Source organism: Grammomys surdaster, unplaced genomic scaffold (assembly GCF_004785775.1).
Source record: "Grammomys surdaster isolate TR1022 unplaced genomic scaffold, NIH_TR_1.0 174, whole genome shotgun sequence".
Classification (NCBI taxonomy): Eukaryota; Metazoa; Chordata; class Mammalia; order Rodentia; family Muridae; genus Grammomys; species Grammomys surdaster.
In genome coordinates, this window is record NW_021604622.1 from 24,660,216 (window position 1) to 24,673,693 (window position 13,478).

The following is a 13,478-nucleotide window of genomic DNA, read 5'->3' on the forward strand; positions in this document are numbered from 1 at the left end:
TGCCTTATTGTTTATGTCCCTAAGCTGTGGGAACTCTGGAGTCCCCAAGTCTTTCCTGGACTCTCTGGGTTACAGTGTGACACTCCCACCCTAGTGTCTTGGAAGTCCAAGTAGAATCCTCTGGAGAAAAGAGTTAAGCTACACAGTGACAGAATCCTCCCTGTCAGGCCTCCCCTAGAATCCCTGGGGGTCAGAGCTCAGGTGCTGTCAGGGAGAAAGGTGCAACACTGAGTTCAGAAACTACTACCCACAGATACGCTTCAAACCTGGCTCTCCCCTGTGCTAGTCACACGGGCTGTCCAGCAGGACAGTGGCCTGGGCTTGGTGGCTACTCCAGGTTCCCTATGATGGTTGTCAGTCTTCGTCACAAGACTAGTCGTATAGAAGAAGTATCTCTCCTGACCTGCAACTCTGTCATTTCCCTCAGGTCTACTCTTCCAGGTGTGGATGTGTCTCTTACCAAGACATTGCTTAAGTCTCCCCCACAGATAGAGTGCCCAATAATTGCTAGCTAGAGTAATCTAATTGGAAGCTCCATCATTCCCGATTCTCATTACCACATGGCCATCTTCTTGTCTGTCTAGATTCCACCCTCTCCTTTTTTTGTGGAGTCAGAATCTTAGCCTAGACTGACCTCAAACTCTTGATCAACCTGTCTCAGCCTCTTAAGTGCTGGGATTATAGGTGTGCAACTCCACACTGTCACTAGGTTATCTCTCTTGGTCATAGCGGATTGGAAGACACACATGACTTCATCTTAACGGGGGTGATTACATATAAAGCCTCCTTCCCAAGTAAGATGCTGTAGGTAAGTATGAGTAGTAGGAGTTTTTTTTTCTTTTGAGTATGCATATGGGGGTGTGACCATACATTCACAGCAGTAAGTGTCTTTAGATGGAACATTACGTTTCCGGTTTTAGTGACTTGGATGGTTCACGGCAGCTGGTGCTGTCGTGCTCAGCCTTCAAGGCTGCAGCTTGTTGGCTGTTGCTCTGCTGGCCTAGGAGCTCTGTGTGACCCCTTCTTCTAGGGTAGACGATGGTTCCATTCTGAGTTACAGGCCAGGGTGTTTACTGCCATCTGCACAAGGACAATTCCAAATTAGGCTTGAAATACAATGACGTGGGCCGCCAGCCCCGTTCTCTGACACAGTGGGGTTCTATCGCTGAGGATGACTTTTGTAAGCGACGGGAGTGGGGGGGGACTCACTTGGATTGAGTCATGTTAAAAAGACTCCTATTTTCTGATATGTGTGTGTGTGCTTTGTGTGTGTCCGTGTGCATGTGTGATTGAGGGGAGACTCACTTTCAGTACTATTAAAAGATTCCTATTTTCATTCATGTGTGTGTGTGTGTGTGTGTGTGCGCGTGCAGATATATGTGTCTGATCACACACATGGGAGCCAGAGGACAACCTTGGCTATCATGCCTCAGGTGCCATGATCTGACTGTTTTGAAGCAGGGCCACTCACCCCCTGAACCTTGCCTAGTAGGCCAGATTGCTTGGCCATTGAGCGCCCAGGGACCTGCCCATTTTTGCCTGTCTACATGCATGTCCAGCCCTCGGAGAGTGAATGTTTGCTGCCACACGTGTCTTTTATTAAATGTGGGTTCTGGGAAATCAAACCGAGGTCCTCAAGCTTGTAAGGCAATCACTTTACCAACTGAGCTCTCACCCCGGGCCAAGATTCCTGTTGTTTATGAACTGTTGGGAGCATGCTCACGATACACAATAGATTTGCTTTAAAAGGTAACTGTCAATTTATCTAACAGGGAGTTTTGAAAGTTTTTTTAAAAAAATCATTCAACCCAGAGTACAGCATTTGGGTATGTGTGGGGAGGCGATTTGAGGTGAAAAAGTTATCCCTTTGACAGAACAAAGAGAAGATAGTAGATGGAGTGAGGCAAGCAAGCCCCCAGCAGAGCATTCTGCCCAGGCCTCAGCCTCCTTAATGCCAGGAAAGCCCCAGGCAGCAGCTCCTTGTGGGCCCATTAACGATAAGGCAGACTCTACAGAAGGCTGGAAAACTAAAACACATTTCGTTTTGACAGCACATCAGGGGTTGAGAGTCTGTGCCAGGCCTAGTTGTAGGCTGCAGGTAGAGCGTCTGGGTTGCTGCAGCAGCTGATCAATGAGCCTGGAGGTTCTGACAGAGGGTGAAGTGGGAGATGGATGTTAGGGAAACCGTTCTCCTGGATTTTCTGTGGTTTTCATGGACTGTTTTGTGGTTTGTTCGCTGTGGTAATTTGGTATTGATAAGACATAGTCCTCATCATCCAGAGAGTTAAGCTGCTTTCAGTTCTAAGAACAATATAATTCAGGGCAACAAATAGAACCGAGAGCACTTCAGAAATACTGGCCCAGAACAGGAGATGATCTGGGAGGACTTTCCAAACCTGGGAAGGGAGCATCTCCACAAGGTTTTAAGGAGAGTGGAGAGAGGCTGTGGGAGGGAAGGGTCTCTCCAGATTCCAGTGGTGCTTTGAAGAGTAATGGGTGGCAAGATGTCCAACATTTCTCTCTGTGAGGTATCTTGTTTGGGGCAGCAAGGGCATGCACTGAGAATTCCTGTCTATCTCAGAAACAGCCTAGAGTCACCCATCTTTCCTGTATTAATTAAGATGTGTTTACTTGTAGAGGACAGATGGAATGGGTCTATTTTCTTTTTTTTAAAAAAAATATATATTTGGTTTTTCGAGACACTGTTTCTCTGTATAGCCCTGGCTGTCCTGGAACTCACTCTGTAGACCAAGCTGGCCTCGAACTCAGAAATCCACCTGCCTCTGCCTCCCAAGTGCTGGGATTAAAGGCGTGCGCCACCACTGCCCGGCTTAAAAATATTTCTACAGTAGTTGAGTAGCTCTTCTTTTTAAACGTTAAACCAGTTTGGAAAAATGAGCATTTTAAGTGAAAACAGAATGTATTAAAGGTTTGGTGTAACAGCAGTAAGTAGCTTGTCTTGGCAGGCATGTCTCTGGAAGGTGGCAGAAGGTATGTGTAGTTCCTTGTTTCATTAAATACTGTTATTTAAAAGAATTCGATCTATACTTCCCCCTCACTGGGCAGTTGAAATGGTTTACCCGAGACTCTGAGGACAAACCTCCAAATGAGATATCAGCACACAGTTCTTACCGTGGTCCCTGCGCAGTACTTCAGGCGACCACGGGACTGTCCATCCTCTTGATGGTTGGAAGTCATGCTCATTTGCATTTCAGACATTGCCTGCGGAGCCACCAGGTAGTTCTTCCTACTTTGGCACTGGCTTCTGTGGGAACTGAGGATGTTCTCCTGTCTGGGTGGCCTGCTCAATGAATGAGGGGCAAGTGGGGAACAAGAACACCAGTGAAGTGAACACGTCCCACGTGCCTGGCCTTCACTCCTGTGTAGACAGGAGACTATGATACGTTCAGTCTGGGGCAGCAAGAGGACAAGGGTGTAGAGAGTGGGTGCAGTAGGTTCTTGGTGGGAGTTAAGGGGTTGTGGTTCTTTGAGGATGTTGGGGTGTGGGTTGATACAATGGATGGAGTGACAACTTCCTTGCAGCAGAGGCAAAGCTAGTGAGCGAATGAATTCTGGTGGACACCACAGGCTTCCTCTCAGCCATGGGGAGAATGCCTTGAACATGGAGGGCTTGCTGGCTGAGAGAAGGGAGTTAGAAGGTCTGCTTCTAAGCTGAGAACACAGATCAGAACACACAGAGGTCCTACAAAGCCCTTCTTCTTTCCTTCTGTGATATCTTTGGGCCTCAGACACTTTGGCAAGTTCAGTTCTTTTATGCCCACAAGTATAGAAGGAATTGACCTTCCTTCCTTCTCTCCTCTTGGGCTGACCTATTTGGCTGGTCTATTTTGTCTACAGTAGCTTAGCAGTCTTGGTGACTTAGAAAGGGATACTGAATGATGGTCTTTAAATTATTAATGATTTCAGCCTTTTGTAATTAAAATGCTCATTTTCTCCATGAATTTTAAGCATTCATATATCACAAATACAGATAGAATGGATTTTAATGAATAGCATTAAAACACTCAATTCCAAGTAATGAGGTTATCTCCACTTCTTGGCTGATAGTTCATATCTGGGTCACTCATTTATTTATCCATTCTCTCACTAAATATTTTTTGCCCCCTTCCATGGGTAAAGTATTAATACAGCTTTGCAAATGTAGCTTCAATAAATTCTGGTGAAACAAATCTTGTATGCCTGAATAGCTCATAATTGGTTCGTCTAGACATTTCATGATAATTTTTAGATTTCAGCACCTGAAAAATACTCTGGTGGGAGGGGAGACATATCCAAGGTTGTGGGCAGGAGGACAAAGGCGGCACCCACCGAGCTGAGTTGTGTAACAAGGTATGCTGGGTATTAAGTAGGTGGAGAGACTGAGGAGGGATGAGAGGGAAGATGGCGGGCTTTGTAGCACTCATAACACAAGCCCTAACGGTGGCTCCCACTTAGGAAGCTCTTCCATCAATATCTGAAGTCTGTTCTCCTTACCTAGACTCCGAGTAAGCATTTTTGGTCTGTGGAGTCAGCAGAAGTGTCACCATGTGACTTTTAAGGCTTTGTAACAGTGTCATGTACTTCTATAGTCTCCCGTGATGGTTCTTAAAAGTGGTGGCCATGTTATAAGGAAGCCTCAGGGAACCCAGGCGAAAGGGTCTCAGACCTTTTGAGTATAGTAGGTGTGGTCTCCTCACACTCCTCCAGGGATGTGCTCACTAGTTTTATGTCAATTTGACACAAGTTGGAGTCATTTGGGAAGCAGAAAGTTTAATTGAGAAAATGTCCCCCACCATGCTGGCCTGTAAGCAAGGCAATGGAGTATTTTCTTAATTGATAATTGGTGTGTGTGTGGGTCCAGCTCATAGGATGATGGTCCAGGCTACTTGAAGAAAGCAGGTTCAGCAAGCCATGGGGAACAAGCCAGTTAGCAGCACTCCTCCATAGCTGGGCTTCAGATTCCTATCTTGAGTTCCTGTTCTGATTTTCCTAAGTGATAGAGTCTGACCTGAGAGACCTGAGCTGAAATAAACCCTTTCCTTCCCAAGTTACTTTTGGCAATGATATTTATCACAGCCATTATATAGACATATAATGTATATATACATAATATATAATACATATTATATACATACATAATACATACTACATACATATGTATTATATATATATATATATAAAATGTGTGTTTGTGTGAGAGAGAGAGAGGGAGAGACAGAGAGAGAGAGAGAGAGAGAGAGAGAGAGGCTAAATACCTAAATGCTATTTGTTGAGTCTGTTTAATGTTACCTTTAGGCTTATGTTTTATGGCTGATGACTTGGTATTGGCTGGAAAGGGTATTTTTCTCTCTGAGCAATTTTTCACTGTGGCTTGTTGTCTCGGGATAAGCCTTGTGAAATTTCTCCCGTTCCCATTGGCAGGCCAATTGTCGTCCTGTAGGTCTTTGAGTAGCCAGCTTCCCTAGCATGACTTCCCTATTATGTATTTTCTTCCCTCTGTGGAGGAAGCTGCTCTCAGCAGCTGCCATGAATCAGCAACACTGTTGTGTGAAGACCTGAGGGAGACTTAGGTGCTTATCCCCTGGCCAGGACTTCCGGTATCCTTTGCAAATAGCACGTTGATTTTGGAACTCTGGTCCCTGCTGCTCTGTGTTATTTCCTGTGGTTGTTTAGAGAAGGGGCGGGGACCACCACCCTCTATATCCCACCCCTTGCTCCCCAAGTTGATTTAATCTGCTGATCAGGGTTCCGGAGTCACAGGAGGTCTGTGACCTATGTTGGTGCATGAGAGTCTAGCAACGACTCCTCCCCTTCCTCTGTTGGGTCCGCCAGGCTTCACGACAGTGGGAGTTTCCCTGCATTTTTTGGAAGCTGTGCAGTATGCTGGTTCTAGGAGGGATGGCTGGGTCCAGGAGACTGTGGCTCTGCAGAGCACTTGAGACTAGCTCAAAACAACAGTTTGTATAACACAACCAGCATCGTAGACGGAGGCATCATGGCTGACAGATCCTCTGCTTAGCCCTGCAGTAAGTGCTGGTGGCTCCTGTTCCAGGTCCTCAGCCCATCAGGGCTCCTGCCCTTTGGAACAAACCTATGTACTCACATAGATGTCCTCCTCCTGCACCTCAGCACTCAGCCTGTGCATTGAGTAGATTGTGGGGTTGTACAGAGAGGATCGGAGCCCTTTACATCTGGATGGGACCAACTGATAGAGAGGGCCAGTGTCTGCCCTACTCCCATAGGGGAACAATGTCCAGTCCCTTAGACAGCTGTGATGATTTGAATATGGTCCAAGAAGTGGCACTATCTGGAGGTGTGGCCTTGTTGGAGTAGGTGTGGCCTTGTTGGAGGGAGTGTGTCACTGTGGGTGTGGGCTTTAAGACCCTCATCCTAGCTGCCTGGAAGCCAGTATTCTGCTAGCAGTCTTCAGATGAAGATGTAGAACTCTCAGCTCCTCCTGCACCGTGCCTGCCTGGATGTCATGCTCCTGCCATGATGATGGACTGAACCTCTGAACCTCTAAGCCAGCCCCAGTTAAATGTTGTTCTTACAAGAGTTGCCTTGATCATGGTGTCTGTTCATAGCAGTAAAATCTTAACTAAGACCAGGAGTAGGGTATTGCTATGATAGGCCTGGCCATGTTTTTCTTTGGAGGAATGTGGATTTGGGGACTTTAGATTTGGCAAACAGTGAAATGCTTTAAGTGGTGCTTAATGGGCCATCTTAGTAGGAATATAGAAGACTTTGTTGTTGAGAGTTCTACGTTTTCATCTGAAGGCTGCTAGCAGATTACTGGCTTCCAGTCAGCTAGGATGAGGGTCTTAAAGCCCACACCCACAGTGACACACTCCCTCCAAACAAGCCCACACCTACTCCAACAAGGCCACACCTCCAAATAGTGCTGCTTCCTGGGCCAAGCATATTCAAACCACCACAACAGCATAGGGGAGCCAGCTCAAGCTGTCCATGAGGATGACTTAGTCACAAACAAGCTCTTCTCTGGCTTCCATTTCTGCTCCCTATTCTTCATCTGTCTTGTTCTAAACGGATAGGGATCTTATAGGTACTGGCTGACCATTGGCTCTATCTAGAGATAGCTCTTTCTTTTTCTCTTGGTCTGTGTTTGAGAGTTTTGGAATTATTTTACTCTTCTTAGGACGCCTGGAGGCAGAAGGAGGAAGAAGGAGAGGATGAAAGGGAAGGGGAAGAAAAGAACAGAGGATGGAGAGAGGAAGGAGAAAAATGAGAAAGAAACAAGAGTAGAAGAAGGATGAAGAGGATAGAGGAAGAAGAAGAAGGATTTATTCCTGGACTCTCTTGTTGTTGCCAATCTCCTTAGGGATCACATCCAGGCTCTGGCCCAAGCCTTCCTGTCCTCACTATCACACCCCTCCTCATCTTTGTCTCTCCTGCTGCAAGCCACATGCATGATGATCTCTGAAGTGTTCTACATAGCAGTGGAGGGCAACACTGAAGTGTGTGTGTGTGTGTGTGTGTGTGTGTGTGTGTGTGTGTGTGTGGCTGGCATAGCCTGAGATTGTTCAGTTAGTCACAGGGTCTGTTGGCAACATTTCCCTTCCCTTCCTAGCTCTTTCTGTTCTTCCCACTTCCTCTTTCCCCCCTATTCCCCATCTCCCTTCCCTGTCCCTTCCTTTCTTCCTTCCACTGTAAAAGTAACGTGTCTGCATGCCTACAGCTAGAAGCAGAAGACACCCATGCCTTGCTCCACTCCCTCATCAGCCTGGTTCATCTCTCCAAGCACGGTCTGTCTTCTTTAATCATCTGGCAGCTACCCCCACATCTCTAAACGATTGCTATCACAGCTCCCGTGATTTATCAACACTAAACACCATCTATTGGCTTCCTGCTGGAACAGATGAGAATCTACCTTCCCTCCGCCCACCTTCCCCTCCCTGAAAGCTGTACCACCTATTTAGTTCTGCTTTTAATTGAGTAACTAAATAATGTATCCAAGCATCTAATTCCTGTTACGTCAAACCCTTCCTCTCCACACCCAGATGTTTCATTACCTGGATTGGAAGGAAGGTTATAACTCTCTGCCTTTAATGCTCTTCACTGAAGCTTGTGCCGAGTCCCTTCCTTCCCCTGAGATTTATAATGGATGAGCCACTGGCCATCAGCCTTCACAAACAGACAGTTTGTGTAGCATTTTGGGCCTGTTTCATAAGGACACTCCTTTATAGAGGGGCTGGCTTTCCAGACCAGCCTGATTTTGGACTGTCCTGTGTGCAACTGCCGGAGAGGAATGGCTGGTGCCCATCCTTGCTGTGGTCTGCACACTGCTCTTTGGTTGTATTAGCCATATAGCTGGATTTTTCTTGTCCACTCTTCTTACTGTTAAAATGAAGACATTATTTCCCAATCTAGCCTGTGATGATAAAAGAAGAAGAAAAGACAGACAGATACATTTTCAGAAAGGATGGGATCAGGTAGGCCACGGTCTGTCTGACAGAACAGCACCAACTCAGATTAGCATCCATCTGTGCAGCAGAGAAGGAAGACTTGGCAAATCTTAGTAGACGGTCTCTGTAGAATGTCTTGGGTTCTGTTCATTCAGGAGGAGGAACCACAGTGGCTACTTTTTGCTCACACTGGTCAATCTTTCCCAAACATTCTTAGATCAGAGGGAGACTTTGATTTGGCTCTGAGCCTCATGAGAGGAAAACTTTGCTGATTTGCATCAGCAGCTTGAGACACCCGTCCTTGTCAATAATACACATTCACTCAGGTGGGTTTTATTTTATTTTTTTTTGAAGGAAGAACACACAAAGAACACACAGAAAGAAAATTTTGCCATTCTGTGAGTTTATTTTCTTTCTTGCCATACAGAACACTACAAATCTAGCAGCTAAAATGACATCCATTTGTTATCTTGCTAATTGAGTAGTGTGTCCCCCAGCTACAGGACAGAAGTTCCTATTTGCTCATTGGAGATCATCAGAGTCTTAGGCCTCAGAAGCTGCCACTCTCTCTGCTCCTGACCGGTCCCCATCTTCAGGGATAGACAAGCCAGAGCCAAACACTCTCCATCTTCCTGAGCTTTCTGTCTCTCCATCCTGGCTGTCCTCCAGCCACGGGGTTCCTGTGATCAGGTGGGGGTCTATCAGGATTACTTCTTCACCCCAAGCTCTTTGTGGGATAAAGTAAGACTTTTGGGTCACATTAGACACATAGTCACAGGTTCTCAGTGTTAAGCAAGGATCTTTGAGGGCAGCTATCCCGCCTATACATTATATTTTTCTATAATATAGAACTTTGCTTTTCTGTGGATCATGGGCTGGCTGTGTACTTCTAACTTGGCGGACACGTCCTCTGAGTGTCAGGACGGGATGTGATTTTGTTATTGGGCAGAGCTATGTTAAAGGGATTAGAACCTTTATAAAAGGACTCCAGAGATCTCCCTCATTCATTCTGGCATGTGAAGACACAGTGAGAGGCACCATCTGTCAACCAGGAGGCAGCTCTTGCTGGACACAGACTCTGTCTTGATCTTGAACGTCTCAAACTCTCTCTAACTGTGAGAAATTAATCTCTGTCATCCAAGATCCTTCCCGTATTTGTGACTTAAGCTCAGAGACAAAAATTAAGACAAGCCCTAAACCCACAAGGCCAAGGTTTTGTGAACCTGGGAAGCAGGTTTTTCTAATGGGCTACCAGATACAGCCGGGGGTCGGGGGGAGAGGGGGACACACCCTTCTACCTTCACCCTTGTTCTTGGTCCTGAATCCTGCCTGTGAGATTGGTGATGGTGTAGTCTGACCATTGGTTTGGTCCTTAACCTTTGAGATATGACTTTTCTCAGTATCTCACAGATAGTCCATCTCCCACCACCCTGGGCTTTCAGAAGACCATTCCTTTCATTTTTCGGCAAAGTGAATCACTGCTGGACACTAGACATGTGGTGAGGCCCTGGGATTCTATATGTGGAAGACCATTGTATGTTTTCCTTTATTGTCATGTGACCAACACAAGAGGACAAATCAGGCAGTAGTTGTTGAGGTGATAAAAGCTAGTATGCCGGCTGGGTGGTGGTGGCACACGCCTTTAATCCCAGCACTTGGGAGGCAGAGGCAGGTGGATTTTTGAGTTCGAGGCTAGCCTGGTCTACAAAGTGAGTTCCAAGACAGCCGAGGCTATACAGAGAAACCCTGTCTCGAAAAAACAACAACAACAAAAAAGCTAGTATGCCAGTTTGGACTGAGCAGACATCATGTGAGGTTAGGAGGAAGGACAGAACATGGCTGGGATTTTTACTCTGAAATGGTACAACCCAAATCAACTGCAAAGAGTCACAGAGAGGTGAGCCAGACACCAGCACCCACCCAATCTGCTTCCTTAGTGCAGACGTAATGTGATAGATGTATCAGCTCTGGCTGCGATAACAGACTGTACCACCATGACAGACTGTACCCTCGAATAGTGAGCCCAGCCACAAGCTCTCCCAGTTAAGTTGGTTTTGTCAGCATATTTTGTCACCACGGCAAGAAAAGTAATGAATAACCATCTCTAAGTTCCCAGTGGAAGTTGGTTGCTTTTCTCACAGCTATGACACAATACGAGACAAGAACAACTTAAGGAAAGAGAGATTCATTTTAGCTCCTTGTTTGATAGTCCATTATGTCAAAGAAACCATGGTGGCAGGAACTGGAGGTGGCTTGTCACATATGTCTGCAGTCAGGAAGAGAGAGGTGAATGCTGGGCTCAGCTCTCTTTATCCCTTGTATTCATCCCAGGTCCCAGTCTATCACCCATGATGATGTCACCCATGATGAGGGTGGGTCCTTTTAAATAGATTTCAGCTCCTTCATACTTATTCCTGTCTGTATTATGTCCAGCTTCTAGGTCCCTTTTTCTTGTCTGTCTGCTCACATGGGCAACACATCTCGAGGCTTCTCTGTCCACCTCCAGCCAGGCGTTTCTTGATCATCTTCATCCCTTTGATTCAGTTGTGAAGACATCCTGATTCTGAGGAGCTGGAAGCTCCCAGCACACTGATATGTCTGTGTCCAGAGAGAAGGCCTGGACTTCAATGGGCAATGTACAAACAGTAAATATTCTTTTATAGTTCAAATACAACCTAGTGAACACACCATAGTCCTCTATTCATTGTACCAGAGTCACCAAATCTCTGCTGAGAGAAAGACTCCAAAGGTTATAGTAGCAGGAGGAACTCTTTCTAGGGGTCTGTGGGACACAAAAGGAATTAGACTCAGGACAAACTCAGAAAAAAAGACAACCAGGGGGTCAGATGTTCTTGTCGGCATAGCATCATGTGGGAGGGGAACAGATGTTCATGCACACACACGGGTAAGGGCAGGATATGCTCCGGGACTGCCCACAGACAGCAAGATGCAGTAGGTTCTCTTGAAACACCATGGTTGAAGGAACGTTTGGGAGTTCCTGAAGCATCCTGGGCTGGGCTGGCATAGCCAAAGCTCACACCATAAACCAGGTCTGTGGTTTGCATTTGCCTTTCTCTTCTCAATGATCTAACTCCATTAACATGAGTGGAGCAGAATCAGCAGGAAGCAGTGTGGATGGAATGAATGCCTTCTGTCCTTGGAGCCCTTTATTTTATACTGAAATTTTGATTAACACCCCTGCACATAACTACAGCTCCCTGGGGGCTGTCTACTGGTTTGGCCAGAGGTCTTCCAGCGGCATGTCTGTACACAGACACACTCTGCTGCCGTCAGAATGCTCCAAGTGTCCTTTAATGCCATTCCTGCTGTCGCTGTCCTGTGGGCATTGCTGTATCCAAATATTTCCTTTCCAATTGAAAATCCCAGTGGCTCAGAATCATCAGAATGTAACGAAGCAGGTGACGGTCCGACTTAATTTTCTCTCTGCAAACTTTGCAAGCAGGCAAGGAAAGCAAGAGCCCAGGGACTTCTTCAGGGCAGAGACAGCAGCTGGAGGCTGGAGGCAGCCACCCCGTCAGGGACCACAGAGGGAGAGACTAGAGACAGACCAAGACGGCAAGGGAGAGACAGGGGCCATTTTTGGGTAGCTACGGCATTTGCTTCAGAAACTGCAGTCATCTTCCTTGTTTTAAGTTTTCTTTCTATTTTTGTTTTTTGTTTGAGACAGGTTTTCCTGTAACTCATGCTGGCTTTGAACTTGCTTGGTAGTCAGGAATGACCTTGAACTTCTTCTTCTTCTTCTTTTTTTAAATTTATTTTACTGGATATTTTATTTACATTTCAGATGTTATCCCCTTTCCCCATTCCCCCAGTCCCTGGAACCCCCTATCCCATCCCCCCCCCCTCCTGCTTTTATGAGGATGTGCCTGGATGGCCTTGTTGGGCATAGGCGGGAGAGGAGGTACTTGGTCCTGTGAAGGCTGGACCTTGAACTTCTAAGCCTTCTTCCTCTAACTCCTGAGTGCTGGGATAGCAACCCAGTTTATAAGAAATTGCTGACAAACCCCAGGGCTTCATGTATGCTGGACAAGCACCTTATTAACTGTGTTCTATTTCTGTTCTACGTCTTGCTTTCTGCCCATTCCTTTCCTTCTTTGCTGGACCGAAGAAGATTTCTCTTTCCTCTATCCCTCAGCGGACACACCCATCTGCAGCCCAGAAGGCATCCTTGCTTAGAAAAGCACTGTTTGCAGATGTAATGAGTTAATATGAGGTCTTCTGGCTGGAGTGGTGGACTTGACCCGATGACTGGCATCCTCAGAAGCTCTAACAGATGTAGTGAGAAGGATAAAGGACTACTATGATGGTGGAAATGCTGTGACCCAGTCAAGGTCAAACCAATGAAGCTGGAAGAGACAAAGGACAGTTTTCCTGAAGCAGTAGGCCCTGGTATGACCTTGCTGATGCCTGTATTTTGGGCCCCTGCCTTCCAGAAATAGGAGAGGAAAATCTTTTGTTGTTTTTAAGCTACCCAGTTTGGGTTCATTTATTACAATGACCTGAAAAGGGGGAAGCTATTTCAGGTCAACTTGAAAAGCAAAGTGTGTTCTTCTTTTTTTTTTAAGGTGGCCCAGTGATGATTTGGCATGGACCATCTGTGCTTCCACTGTGATCTGTTTTACTGAAATCGTGTTGGTTTCAGGAGTAGAGCTCTGAGCTATGGCTTATTTCTGAGAGGCTGCAATTTAATTTGTCACTGAAGCAGAGGCTTCACGGATTTCTGTATTGCATGACAATAAAACTTCCCCAAAGACTAGATGGCGTTCACTGCATTGTGTCTGCTGCTGCAGGTTTCATGCCCATGAGAGGTTTGGATCAGCAGACAGGGGGAAGGACCAGGAACAAAAGGGTGGGGGGCATCAGAAGATGGGTTCAGAGGAGGATTTGGTAGGCAAGGCAAGTAGGCTGAGCTGTCCTCTTGGATATCTGGCCAGCTGGGTGGGGTGATTAAAAGTGGCTGTATTAGCACCACTTTGCAGTGTAGCTCCAAAAAGGGAGGGCCTTCAGGAGGAGAGAAGAAGAAACCCATGTGGA

The 13,478-nt window shown here is 46.3% G+C and overlaps 1 pseudogene; it reads right to left on the bottom strand.

The window, feature by feature from the left end:
• Window positions 1-902: 902 nt before the first annotated feature.
• Window positions 903-13,478, bottom strand: part of LOC114621306 — a 31,307-nt pseudogene continuing 18,731 nt past the window's right edge.